This window comes from Martes martes, assembly GCF_963455335.1.
Source record: "Martes martes genome assembly, chromosome: 5".
Classification (NCBI taxonomy): domain Eukaryota; kingdom Metazoa; phylum Chordata; class Mammalia; order Carnivora; family Mustelidae; genus Martes; species Martes martes.
This window is the reverse complement of record NC_137892.1, coordinates 9,950,978-9,966,417: the sequence shown is the minus strand read 5'-3', so window position 1 is coordinate 9,966,417 and position 15,440 is coordinate 9,950,978.

The window sequence follows — 15,440 nt, the reverse complement described above, 5'->3', positions numbered from 1 at the left end:
AGCCAATGACTCCACAGTGATCGGGGCCTGGGTCACCTCCACAACTTCTTCCCACTGCTCCCCTTCATTTCCTGCCATAAGTTAGAATACAAAGTACTTCAAACCATGGACTTTTTCTTCTCCTAAGGCATGTTGTAGTTTTCTTCTCAGGAGGAGTACTACCCCCAAAATGAATAATGCACAAATAGCAGGCCACAAGGACCTCAGGCTGAAGTAAATCAAATTAAGAGATTCGAATGCTTGCTTCTCTGCAGAGGCAAAAAGCATTCAGTCATGGATTTTTGGGTCAAGTTGGTGTCCCAGTGGCTTCTTAGTCCCGTGCTATCCTGGGATGAAGGGATCATGGTTTGGAGGCTCCCAGGTCTCCATGGCTGCATTGGATAAGTTGGTGCAATGCTGAGCATGTTTGGAGGTCTTCTAGATGCCAGCTAGAAAGCCCAGTGTTTGAGTGTCCTGTACTCTGGGAAGAAGGAAGGATCTGTGTCCAAGGAAACATGCTGGACTCGCTGTCCAGGTGACTTCTTGGCCAGGTGTAGAGGTACATTTTGGTCTCCAGGTCCAAGGGCACACAGTGAAACTGCCATCCAGGTGCCTGTTAGTTCTATCAAACAGCTCAGTTCTTCGTCTCCAGATACAAGGGTATATGGTGAAACCACATTGATTATGCCTGCTTAGCCTATCACAGAGCTAATTTTTTTGGTCTACTGGTCCAAGTGCCCATGGTAAGCCTGGTATCAACATTCCTAGTTGCTTGAGAACAAAGCTGAGTTGGTTTTGAGGTCCAATGGCCCATGGTGTGCCTGCTTACCAGGTGTCTACTTGGCAAATCAGACAGCTGAGTTTGTCTCCAGGCCCAAGGGCACATGGTGAGCCTGCTGCCCAGGTGTCTGCTTGACCTATTAGACAGCTCAGTTGTTGGTCTCCTGGTCCAAGGGCACATGGTGAGCTCACTCTCTATTTGTCTGCTTGGCCTGGTGCAGAACTGTTTGTTTCTTATTGCTGTTAAAGAACAGATGGTGAGCCTTCTATCCAGGTGCCCTCTTGGCCTAGCAAACTTCTGTGTTGTTAGTTGCCAGGTCCAAGGGCACATGGTGATCTCCCTCTCAAGGTATGTGCCTGGCCTAGCCGATGGTTCCTCTATTGGTCGCCAGGTCCGAGGTCTCATGGTAAGCCTGCTGTCCAAGTGGCTACTTGACCTAAGAGAGAGCTGAGTCCTTGGTCCAAAGGTCCAAGGGCACACGGTGAGCCTGCTGGCCAGGTGCCTGCTTGGCCTAGAGGGGACCTGATTTTGTGGTTTCCAGGCCCATGGGCACATGTTGAGCCAACTGTGAAGTTCCCTGCTTGGATTGTCACAGAGCTGTATTGTTTGTCTGCAGGTCCAAGGGCACATTCTTATCCCACTGCCAAGAAAAGTGCTTAACCTAGCAGACAGATCAGTCTCTGGTCTCCACATCCACGGACGTGTGATGAACCTGCTGTCAATGTGCGTCTGTGGCCAAGGTATGAGCTGAGTTGTTTGTCTTGAGATCCAAGGGCACATGTTGAGCCTCTTCTCTGGGTGTCTGCTTGGCGTAGCCCAGGGCCCATTTATTTGTCTCAAGGTCCAAGGGCACGTGGTGAGTCTGCTGTCCAGGTGCATGCTTGGCCTAGTGGAGAGCTGAATTTTTGTATACTAGGTCCAAAGGCCCATGGTAATGCTTCTGTTGAGTTGAATCATTTTCCTGATACAGAGACGGGATGCTCTACTCATGGTTTCTTGGCACTTGGCAAGCCTATTCTCTGGGCTTACTTGCCTTGTGCTGCACTGGGCTGGCCAACTTGAGGTATGAAGGCTCCTTGTCCACCCAGTTCTGTGTGACTCATCTGCCCAGTGTCAAATGGGATCAGAAGCCTCCCAGTCCTTGGGTTCCTGGCAGGTGCTCTCTTCTGAGATCTGAATTTCTCTTTGTTAGGCTGTGTTTCAGGAAAAATGGTCTGTGGGCTCTGGTTTAGCCAGGTGTCTGGGGAATTATTTTGTCTACTGCTGAGCTGTTCCAGACAGTCCATGGGCTGAGGTCCAGTGTTGCAATGACAAACACTGCATACAGAGATGTGGTGATTCCTTTTCCCAGTACCTACTTGTTTCATAAAATTCCCTCTCTGCCTGGTGTCTCCAGACATTCCACACATTGTGCACATCTGGGTCGGCTGGATGTTCAGAGCATTCATGCACCCTGTGCTGAGCCAGGCTGGAGGGCTCCAGAGTAGTAGTGTGCCCAGTGTTCCCTCAGGACATGCAGTCAGCTTTCCTGTACTACACACATCAGTGACCCCAGAGGTGTGGGACCCAGCTGGCTGAGAATCCGTGGAATTCTGATAGCAATTATCCCACTCCTACCTGCCAAATGAGAATGTCTCCCTGGGGACCAGGTCCAGCCTCATCGTGTGAAATGGTTCTAAGAGTCATTGTTTATGGGTTCGAGGACTCATCGGACCACAGAGCGACAAAAACATAGATACTAACACGAAGGTGATGTGTAGAGTATTGGAGAGAGGCCCAGAGCACGAGGAGTGGGCAGTGGGCTTGACATAGGTAGGGGCAGGGAACATGGCAAATATGTCAAAGAAAAGCAGGAAGAACTGTGACTGAACCACCACCTCTCTCCTCACTGCAGCCTGGGCTGTTGCCAAGCTTTTATAACCACCCCAGGACATCACCATGACTTCTTTTAGCGATGTCACCATGTGATGTCAGCACTATACCCTGGCCAATCACCAGGGATTTCTCAGATTGGCTTCATTCTGGTGATGAATAAACAGGTAGGTCAGCTGCCCATTTACTGATGGCTTTCTTAGTGACACCCATGTCTGATATCACCACCTGGAAACCACGTTTGAAAGGAAAAGAGTTAAATTGTAATTCAAAATGAATTACAATTAATATTTGGGTTGTATTTATAGTGACGGTCATAGTGAGGCTGGAAGACTCAAACACTACAAAGGTAAATGTGCCACACAGAGGCACCATTGATTTAAAACACTTGACATGAATATTAATGAATACATGGGCCTTTATACCCCATGAAAGGCCATAGTTGTACATAAGTCAGACCACATGGCAATAGAGAATATATTACTCTCAGCTCATCCATCAAAGCTTAAATATAAGTGGAGAAAATGGTAGGCATTATGTTTAGTACATCTTCTCATAGTAAACCTCAACGTGGAACGGATGAAGCTGTGTCACCATTAAGCATATGCTTGCCAATATCCTAGTGGCATACAGCTCTCATAGAAGGGGGACAACAAAATCCACCCTGTCACCGGGTTCACTGTCTTCATGTCCAGCATCCAATCAGAAAATTCTGGTTGGAAGAATTATATTTTTCTTCCCCCTCAAATACAAGTACATGTATATCAAACAATTCTGAACACTCAAGAAATCAATCAAAGGTGTGATCATATAAATGCTGCGAGGCAAAAATAAATAAATAAAAAATAAATAAATAAATAAATAAATAAATAAATGCTGCAAGGCTACAGGAAGAAAAATGACCACCATTTGGAAGGCAGGAGAATGGAGACTTGAATCTGGTTTGGTATAGCTGAGGAGACCGTGGAGTGGAGGGAGTCTGCTTACGGAAGATATCGCAAAGTATTTTAAACAGCTGGGTACAAAATCAGAACTTTTTAAAAGTCTTGATAAAGAATATGTGGTACCCAAATACAATGGAATTTTACTCAGCAACTAAAAAACTGAAATCTTGTCATTTGTAAGGATGAGGATGGAACTAGAGGGCATAATAGTAAGGGAAAGTAGTCACTCACAGAAAGCCAAATGCCATATGATTTCTCCCATAAGCATAATATAAGAACAAAACCAGTGAACATAGGGGAAGGGAAAAAAATATAACAAGATGCATATAGAGAGGGAGGCAAACCATGAGAAACTCAACACTAGAAAAGAAACTGAGGGTTGCTGGAGAGGAGGTAGCTTGGATATGGGGTAACTGGGGGATGGGCATTATGGAGGGCATTTGATGAAATGAGCACTAGGTATTATATGCTACTGAGCCATCACCAAATTGTATCCCTGAAACTTAAAAGAAAAATAATGTTGTCAGGAGCATTCCATACCTCTTCCCCACCAGCACATAGGAAACTCCCATAAATTACTTGTTGAAAGAGTGAGCTGCCAGATGGAACTATCTCATCCCCATGCGGGTACACAGGCTCTAGAGCTCAGGGGAGAGAAGAAGAAGAGCAGAGGGGTAATCTCAGAAAACAGGAGTAGAAGGGCTTCCCTGTGTGGACCATGATGAGAAGAAGAGAATGCGGCCTTAGACTGAACACCAACCAAAGGGACACACAGGAAAAAGCTGGAAACAGAAGCCAAAAAAAAATCTGCAAAGAAGTGAACTAGAAGTTAATTACCACAGAAGTGAAGAGTGGGGTCTCTCCAAGAGTTACCTTTCACACCTGGACTTGTGGAGTGAGGATAATTCTAGCTGGATTAGCTTTGGGATTCTGTCATTCTCAGGCAAACCCATTCCTGTTATATATGTATACTTTCTCACTCATTATTATTTTTTGAAACATAGTTGACACACAATAGTCTTTTAACTTCAGGTGAACATTATAACGATTTGACAAGTTTTTACCTTATAATGACCACAACTGTAGCTCCCATCAATCACCAGAGTCACTAATCCAATACAGTTGATCATATTCCCTATGTTATACCTTTCATCCCCATGACTCATTCAACCCACAGTGGGAAGACTGTGTCTCCTAAACCCCTTCACCTATTTGTTCAATACCCCCCTTACTTCCTTTATGAGAACCATCTCTTTGTTATCTATATTGACATTCTGATTCTGCTTTTTGTTCGTTTATTCATTTGTTTTGCTTTTCAGAATTCAGACAGGAGTGAAATCCTATAGTGTTTGTCCTTCCTGTCTTACCTATTTCACTTTAGTGTATGCCCTCTGGGTCCATCCATGCTCCAAAGGACAAAAATCCCATCCTTTTCTAAGGCTGAGTCATTTTCCATTTCTTCTAGTTTGATTAACATATTGGCATATATTTGCTGATCATAATTTCTGATGTTTCTATTTCCTTGGTGTTAGTCGTGATCTCTCCTCTTTCTTTCATAAATTTATTAATACAGGACCTCTCTCTTTTATTTTAGAATAGTTTAGCCAGTGGTTGATCAATCTTATTGATTCTTTCAAAGAACCAGTTTCTAGTTTCATTGATGTATTCTACTGTATCTCTAGTTTCTAACTCGATCTCTGCTTTAATCTTGATTCGTTCCCTGCCTTTGCATGCATTTGGTATAATTTGTTGTTAATTTTCGAGTTCTTTAAGGTGTAAAGGGAGTTGGTGTATTTGGGGTTTTCCTTTTTTTTTTTTTTTTTTTTTTTTTTGAGTGGGCTTGGACAGCTACATATTTCCCACTTAGCACTTAATACTAAGGACTGCCTTTGCCATATCTCATAGATTTTAGACTGATGTGTCTTCATTCCCATTGGTTTCCATGAATTGTTGAAGTTCTTTTTTGATTTCCTGGTTAACCCAAATATTCTTGAGAAAGATAGTCCTTAGTTTCCAAGTGTTTGAATTCCTTCCAAATGTTTTCTTGTGGGTGAGTTCGTTGTGGTCGGAGAAAATGTAGGGAATATTCTCAATCTTTTGGTAACAGTTGATCCCTGACATGTAACCTAGTATGTGGTCTATTCTGAGGAAAGTTTCAGGAGTGCTCAAGAAGTATATTTTGTTGTTTGAGGGTGGAATGTTCTGTATATGTCTATGAGCACCATCTGGTGCTCATAGATGTCATTCAAAGATCTTGTTTCTGTGTTGATTTTCTGCTTAGATGGTCTGTCTACTGATGAGAGTGGTGTGTTAAGATCCCCTACAATGAAAGTATTCATATCAATATGGCTCTATTTTGATTAAGAGTTGGTTTATGTAGCTGTTTGCTCCCATGTCGGGGGCATAGATATTTACAGTTGTTAGATCTTCATGGAGGATATACCCTTTAAGAATGATGTAGTGTCCTTCTGTATCTCTGACTACAGACTTTAGCTTAAGATCTAATTTATCTGATATGATAATCAACCCCAACTTTCTTTTCAGGCCCCTTAAAATGGAAAATGGCTCTCCATCCCTTCACTCGCCATCTGGATGTATCTTTAGGTACCACATGTGTCCCTTGTAGAATGCATATGGACAGGTCCTACTCTTTTATCCAGTCTGTACCCTGTGTGGGTTTATGGGAGCTTTTAGGCCATTCAAGTTGAGAGTAATTATTGAAAGATAAGTTTTTATTGACATCCTGTTGCCTATAAAGTCCTTCTTTCTGTATATTGTCTCTGTAAAGTTCTGTTCTATGTCACTCTTGCATTCTCTCATCTTTTAAAGAAACCCCCCTTAATATTTCCTGTAGTGCCAGCTTGTTGGTCATATAATTTTTTAAAATTTGCCAGTCTTGAAAGCTCTTTCTCTCTCCATCCATTCTAATGTCAGCCTTTCTGGGTAAAGCATTCTTGGCTGTTCTCATTTAGTGTCCTGAATATGTCTTGCCAGGGCCTTCTGACTTGCCAGGTTTCTGTGGTTAGGTCTGACATTATTCTGATTCTTCTTCCTCTCCATGTAAAGAATCTCTACCCACTAGCTGCCCTTAAGACCTCCTGTCTAAAATTATGATAATGAATTTCACAATTAAGTGCTGGAGGACTTTCTAGACTCACTGATCTTGGAGGGTGTCTTTCTGCCTCAAGGATTTGAACACTTGTTCCTTTCCCCAGACTGGGGAAATTTTCATCCAGAATTTGTTCAACTCTATCTTCTAGTCTTCCTCTCTTTCTCCACCCCCTAAGGTATCCCAATAATTCTGATGTTGGAATGTTTCCTGGCATCATTTATTTCCCTAATTCTGTTTCCATGGCTTCTAAGCTGTTTGTTCCAGACCTCCACCAGATCCGACTTCCATATCAGTTTGTCTTTTATATCACTAATTCTTTCTTCTGTCTCCGTTGTCCTAGGTGTTAAATTATTTTGATTAGATTGGACTTCATTAATAGCATTTTTAGTACTGCAAGATCAGCCCTCACTTCCATATTTAGAGTTTCTAATTTGTCTCTAAAGGTATACTCCAGCCTAGCCTTTGCCTGGATAATTGTTACCCTGAATTCCCTTTCTGACATATTGTTTATGTCCATATCTAATAGTTCTGTGACAGAGGTCACAGTCTCTGAATTTTCATCTCTTGGGTGTTCCTCCTCCTAGTTATTTTGGTGAGTGGTGATTGAGAGGATGTAGAGCTGAATATATCAAGCCAGGGGCTGCCCAATTCCAGCAAATGCCTCTTAAGACACTTTGTTCTTTTTGAGTGCTTTTAGCTAGACTCCAAGTTCACACTGGTCCTCACACAGGGCACATTCATATGGGAGCATTACTTTCCAATGGGTCACTTCTGGTGGTTCCCTTCCTCTTCTGATATTCCCTCCAATATCAGTCTGAGTGCTCTTACTCCACTGTACCTCTCCACTGAGGATCTCCTGCCCCTGTAGAGATCTCTACAGGGGCACGAGATCCAGAAATGTACAATCTTACATCTCAGGCTGATTTCATGGGTGTTCAGTGCGTTCTTGTAGATATTTAGCTTAATTAAGGTTACCAGTTGGAAAACAGTCTCCTACTTCTCTGCCGTCTTGCCCCTCCCTCCTTATCTTTTCTTTTCTTTTTGACACATATAGCTTTTAGAGTTATGCCATATATCAGCCCAGGTTTCACTCTATTCAACTTTATCTTGCTGTATATCTAACTTCTGGCTTCTTTGCAATTTTGGGATACAGTGAATTTAATACCAAAAATCAAGCAGGAACTGGCAGGTAACCCTGCTATTTCCACCCTGAGAGATTATAATTTCTCACCTCACTCCCTCTCCCCCCCCTTTTTCCTCTGTTCTCTCTTTTGTATTGTTTTGGATCATGATGGCTTTCATGGTGTATCAGTGTTAACTTCTGAACACTTTGGATTTTTCATAGGTGCACTTTGCGTGGGTTGTGATTTATATTTGGGCTTTGTATATTCCCTCAACCAGCCTTCAGCAGAATGATGAGGGGAAGGAAAGCACAACCAAGGGAAGAATGAGAGACAGTGGTCCCTGCTGCAGATTTAATGGGCATAGATATAGCAAGATATCAGAGATGGAATTTGGGGTAGCAGTCACAAAGTCAATAACTCGGCTTGATAAAAACATTAGAGACAACATAAAATCTAGAAGGGCAGAAATGAGATCTAATTGGGATGACATTAAAAATGCTATGAATGAGATGCAGTCAACCTGGAAACTCAAACAGCCAGGGTAAAGGAGCTGGAAAAACGAATTTGTGAGTGAGCAGATAGACTGATAGAAAGAAAGGAAGTGGAGGAGGATATGGACAAACAGCTAGAGGCTCATGAGAACAGACTTAGAGAGAACAAAGATGCCATAAGATGGCCCAATTTGGAAAAACTAGAAGGTATATTTGAACAAATCATAGCAGAGAACTTCCCTAAGTTGGGGACGGAAACAAGCATCCCTCTCCATGAGGCAGAGAGGATACCTCCAAATATCAATAAAAATGGACCAACATCCTGGCATATAATAATGAAACTTGCAAACCTTAGAGCCAAGGAAGCTATCTTGATAGCTGCTAGGGAGAATAGATGTATTATGAACAGTGGGAGGAACATTAGAATAACAGCAGACCTGTCCACAAAAAGCCCTGACAAGCCAGAAAGGAGTGGCAAGGCACATTCAGGGTACTATATGAGAAGATCACATAACCAAAAATATGTTATCCATCAAGGCTGCCATTAAGAATGGATGGAGAGACAAGGACCTTCCAGGACTCATAGCAACTGAAAGAATATGTGACCACAAAGATAGCTCTGCAAGAAATATGAAGGGAGATTCTATGAAAGAAGAAAGACACAAAGAGTAATACAGACCAGAAATTTATAGACACAATCTATTGAAACCAGGACTTCACAGGCAACATGGTGGCAAGAATGTCCTACATGTAGATAGTTACTGAAAACATAAACAGTCTGCATACTCCCATGAAATGTTGTAGGGTTTCAGATTTGAAAAAAAGACAAGACCCATCCATATGTTGTATACAAGACACTCATTTTGAACCTAAAGTCACCTCCAGACTGAAAGTGAGGGGATGGAGAACTATTCCTCATTCGAAAGGACCTCAAAAGAAAGCTGGGGTAGCAATTCTCATATCAGAGAAGTTAGATTATAAACCAAAGAATGTAATAAGAGGTGTAAAGGGATACAATATCAGACCTCAAGGGTCTATCTAACAACAAAATCTAGCAACTGTAAATATCTATGCCCCGAACATGGGAGCAGCCAACTACATAAACCAACAATTAAACAAAATAAAGAATCCTATTCATAATAATGATACATGAATAGGTAGAAACCCCAACACCCCACTCACAGAAATAGATCTCCTAAGTAGAAGATTTTTCAAAAAGAAACAAGAGCTTTGAATGACACCCTGGAACAGTTCGACTTCAAAGGTAAAAACAGAACATTCAGTCCTAAAACCGCAGAATGCCATTGTTATCAAGTGCAAACATAACTTTCTGCAGAATAAATCACATACTGATTGATCACAGCTTTGTAATAAACCTTGAAACCAAGCAATGAGATGCCCCCAGCTTTAATTTATTTTTTCCATATTTCTTTGGAGATTCAGGGTCTTTTCTGGTTCCATGCACATTTTAGGATTGCTTGTTCCAGCAATTTGGAAAATGCCGATGGTATTTTCATCCAGATGGGGTTGAAAGCATAGGTTGCTCTGGACAGCATAGATATTTTATCAATGTTTATTCTTCTTTCTTTTTTAAGATTTTATTCATTTATTTGACAGAGAAAGAGAGATCACAAGTAGGCAGAGTCAGGCAGAGAGAGAGGAGGAAGCAGGCCCCCGGTTGAGCAGAGAGCCCGATGCGGGGCTTGATCCCAGGACCCTGAGATCATGACCTGAGCTGAAGGCAGCGGCTTAATCCACTGAGCCACCCAGGCACCCCAATGTTTATTCTTCTAGTCCAAGAGCATGTAAGGTTTTTTCCATCTTTTTCTGTCTTCTTTATTTTCTTTCATGAGTGTTAGGTAGTTCCTCAAGTATAGATCCTTTACCTCTTTGGTTAGGTTTCTTCCAAAGTATTACAAACTGTGATCACTAAGACAGTGTGGTACTGGCATGAAAACAGACACATAGACCAATGGAAGAGTGTGGAGAGTATAGATATGGATGCTTAACTCTATGGTCAACTAATATTGGACAAAGCAGGAAAAATATCCAGTGGAAAAAAAAGGAGAGTCTCCTCAATTAATGGTGCTGGGGAAATTGGACAGCTGTGTTCAGAAGAGTGAAACTTGTCCATTCTCTTTCTCCAAAAACAAAAATAAACTCAAAATTCATGAATAACCTCAATGGGAGGCAGGAATACATCAAAATCCTGGAGGAGAACGCAGGCAGTAACTCTTTCAACATCAGCCACAGAAACATCTCTCAAGAAACATCATCAAGGGAAGGGAAAGAAAAGTGAAAATGAATGTTTGGCTTATCGTCAAGATAAAAAGCTATACTGCAAAGGAACACTCAAAAAAAACAAAAGAGACAAAAACAAAGAGGCAACCCATGGAATGGGGCAAGATATTTGCAAATGGCACTACAGACAAAGGGCTGATATTCTAGATCTATAAAGAACTTTTCAAACTCCACACCAAGAAAACAGATCATAAAGCCAAAAAAAGGGCAGAAGACATGAACAAACACTTCTCCAAAGGAGACAAACAAATGGCTAACAGACACATGAGAACATGTTCATCATCATTAGCTGTGGGGGAAATTAATATTAAAACCACATTGGGATACCACCTTTTACCATTTAGAATTTCAACAACAAGGCGAGAAACACTAAATACTGGAGAGGATGTGGAAAACAGGGAGGCCTCTTATAACATTGATGGGAATGCCAGTTGGTGCAGCCACTTTGGAAAACAGTGTGGAGATTCCTCATAATATTAAAAATAGATCTACCCTCTGACCCTGCAACTGCACTACTTGTTATTTACAACAAAGCTACAGAAGTAATGAAAAAAAGGGTCATATGGACCTCAGTGTTCATAGCAGTAATGACAACAATAGCCAAACTGTGGAAAGAATCAAGGTGGCCTTCAACAGACAAACGGATAAAGAAGATGTGGTCCACATATACAATGGAATATTACACAGGAGAAATACTCCATTTTTGTATCAACACGGAATGAAGTGGAGGAAATTATGCTAATTATAAGGTGTCAAAAAGAAAAAGTCAATCATGATATGGTTTCACTTACTTGTAGGACATAAGGAATTACGTGGAGAACATTAGGAGAAGGAAGAGAAAAGGGAAAGTGGGGATATTGGAGGGCGAGATGAACCACAACACAATTTAAACTTGAAGAAACAGAGGGTTTCAGAGGGGGAGGGGTTGGGCAGATTGGTAAGGCTTGTTGTGGTCATTAAGGAGGGCACATACTGAATGGAGAACTTGTTGTTTTACTTAAACCACGAGCTTAAGAACTCTACATCAAAAACTAATGATGTACTGCATGGTGACTAACAATACATAATATAAATTAAAAAAAAAAAAAAGATCAGGGGCATGCTTGGGTGGCTCAGTGGCTTAAGCCCGCTGTCTTCAGCTTGGGTCATTTTCTCAGGGTCCTGGGATCAAACCCCGCCTTGGACTCTCTGCTCAGCAGAGAGCTTGCTTCCCCCTCTCTCTCTGCCTGCCTCTCTGCCTACTTGTGATCTCTCTCTGCCAAATAAATAAATAAAAATCTTTTGAAAAATCACATAATGGGTCACAAATCATGTCTCAACCAATATCAAAATTCTGAGATTTTCCTCTGCGTTTTTTCGGACAATAATGCTTTGAAACTGGAATCCGATTAGAAGAGTGATTTTGGATGGAATTCAAACATTTGGAGGTCAAAGAGCATCCTGGCAAGGAATGATTGAGTAAACCAGAAAATTAAAGAGGAACTTAAACAATTCATTTCAACTAATGAAAATGAAAATACATTGCTTCAGAACCTATGGGATCCTGAAAAGTTGGTCTTTAGAAGGAATTACATAACCATACAAGGCTCTCTCAAAAAATTCGAAAAATCCCAAATGCACAAACTAAACTTACACCTGGAAAAAGAACAGCAAATAGAGCTGAAACCAAGCAGGAGAAGAAAAATAATAAATATTAGAGCAGAATTCAATGAAATAGAAACTAGTAGAACAGGAGAGCCCACCAACAAAACTAGAAGCTGGTTCTTGGAACCAATTAAGGAGATAGAAAAACCTCTCGCCAGATGTAGCCAAAAGAAAAGAGAAATGACCTAAATTAATAAAATCAGGAAGGAAAGAGGAGAGATCATGACCAATGCAAAAGAAACAGGGAATGGTTCGAACATATTATCAACTATATGCCAACAAATTAGGCCATCTGGAAGAAACAGATGCATTCCTGGAAACTTGTAATCTACCATGACTGAAACGCGAAGAAATAAACAATCTGAACAGACCTATAACCAGCAAGGAATTGAATCAGGAACCAAAATCCTCCCCCCAAAAAACAAGAGTACAGGGCCAGATACCTTATCAGGGGAATTCTACCAAACAGTTTAAGAAAAAAATCATACCTATTCTACTGAAGCTCTTTCCAAAAAATAGAACTGGAAGGAAAGTTTCCAAACTCATTTTCAGAGGCTGAGCATTACCTTGATCCCCAAGCAGACAAAGACCCTATGAAAAAGGAGAATTACAGATGAATAAACCTAGTGAGCACTAATACCAAATTATTCAACAAAATACAAGCCAGTAGGTTTCCACGGTCCATGAAAAGGGTTATTCACCACCACTAGGTGAGGTTTATTCATGGGAGGCAAGGGAGGTTCAACATTCACAAATCAATAGATGTGATTGGTCATATAATCCAAAGAAAGACAAGGCCCATAGCATCATCTCATTTGATGCATAAAAAGCATTTAGCAAAATACAACATCCTCTCATGATTAAAACTCCTCAAACGTGCTAATTTTGGCCATTCTAACTGGTGTAAGGTGGTATCTCAATGTGGTTTTGATTTGAATCTCCCTGATGGCTAGTGATGATGAACATTTTTTCATGTGTGTGGTAGCCATTTGTCTGTCTTCATTGGATAAGTGTCTGTTTATATCTTCTGCCCATTTTTTAATATGATTGTCTGTTTTGGGTGTGTTGAGTTTGAGGAGTTCTTTATAGATCCTGGATATCAACCTTTTGTCTGTACTGTCATTTGCAAATATCTTCTCCCATTCCGTGGGTTGCCTCTTTGTTTTGTTGACTGTTTTTGATCTTGATCAAGTCCCAAAAGTTCATTTTCACTTTTGTTTCCTTCGCCTTTGGAGACATATCTTGAAAGAAGTTGCTGTGGCTGATATCAAAGAGGTTACTGCCTATGTTCTCCTCGAGGATTCTGATGGATTCCTGTCTCACGTTGAGGTCTTTTATCCATTTCGAGTTTATCTTTGTGTACGGTGTAAGAGAATGGTCGAGTTTCATTCTTCTACATATAGCTGTCTAGTTTCCCCAGCACCATGTATTGAAGAGACTGTCTTTTTTCCACTGGATATTTTTTCCTATTCTGTCGAAGATTATTTGACCATTGAGTTGAGAGTCCATATCTGGGCTCTCTACTCTGTTCCACAGGTCCATGTGTCTGTTTTTATGCCAGTACCATGCTGTCTTGGTGATCACAGCTTTGGAGTAAAGCTTGAAATCAGGTAACGTGATGCTACCAGTTTTATTTTTGTTTTTCAACATTTCCTTAGCAATTCGGGGTCTCTTCGGATTCCATACAAATTTTAGGATTATTTGCTCCGAACCTTTGAAAAATACTGGTGGAATTTTGATCGGAATGCATTAAAAGTATAGATTGCTCTGGGCAGTATAGACATTTTAACGATGTTTATTCTTCCGATCCAAGAGCATGGAATGGTCTTCCATCTTTTTGTGTCTTCTTCAATTCTTTTAGGAGTGTTCTGTAGTTCCTCGAGTACAGATCTTTAACCTCTTTGGTTAGGTTTATTCCGAGGTATCTTATGGTTCTTGGTGCTATAGTAAATGGAATCGATTCTCTAATTTGTCTTTCTGTATTTTCATTATTAGTGTGTAAGAAAGCCACTGATTTCTGGACATTGACTTTGTATCCTGCCACATTACTGAATTGCTGTATGAGTTCTAGTAGTTTAGGGGTGGTGTCTTTCGGGTTTTCCAAATAAAAAATCATGTCATCTGCGAAGAGAGAGAGTTTGACTTCTTCCTTGCCAATTTGGATACCTTTTATTTCTCTTTGTTGTCTGATTGCTGTTGCTAGGACTTCTAATATAATGTTGAACAAGAGTGGTGAGAGTGGGCATCCTTGTAGTGTTCCTGAATTCAACGGGAAGGCTGCCATCTTTTTCCCATTGAGGATGATATTTGCTGTGGGTCTTTCAAAAATAGATTTGATGAAGTTCAGGAATGTTCCCTCTATCCCTATACTTTGAAGCGTTTTAATCAGGAAAGGATGCTGGATTTTGTCAAAAGCTTTTTCTGCATCAATTGAGAGGATCATGTGGTTCTTCTCTCTTCTCTTATTGATTTGTTCTATCACATTGATTGATTTGTGAATGTTGAACCATCCTTGTAACCCAGGGATGAATCCCAGCTGGCCATGGTGGATAATCTTTTTAATGTGCTGTTGGATCCGGTTTGCTAGGATCTTGTTGAGAATCTTAGCATCCATATTCATCAGTGATATTGGTCTGAAATTCTCCTTTTTGGTAGGATCTTTGCCTGGTTTGGGGATCAGGGTAATGCTGGCTTCCTAAAAAGCGTCTGGAAGTTTTCCTTCTGCTTCAATTTTTTGAAACAGCTTCAGGAGAATAGGTGTTATTTCTTCTTTGAAAGTTTGATAGTTTTCCCCAGGGAATCCGTCGGGTCCTGGGCTCTTGTTTTTTGGGAGGTTTTTGATGACTGCTTCAATCTCATTCCTAGATATCGGTCTATTCAGGTTGTCAATTTCTTCCTGGTGCAATTTTGGGAGTATATAGTTTTCCAGGAATGCATCCATTTCATCTAGGTTGCTTAGCTTATTGGCATATAACTGTTGATAATAACTTCTGATGATTGTTTCTACTTCCTTGGTGTTAGTTGTGATCTCTCCCCTTTCATTCATAATTTTATTAATTTGGGCTTTCTCTCTTTTCTTTTGGATTAGTGTGGCCAATGGTTTATCGATCTTATTGATTCTTTCAAAAAACCAGCTTCTACTTTCATTGATACGTTCTACTGCATCTCTGGTTTCTACCTCATTGATCTCTG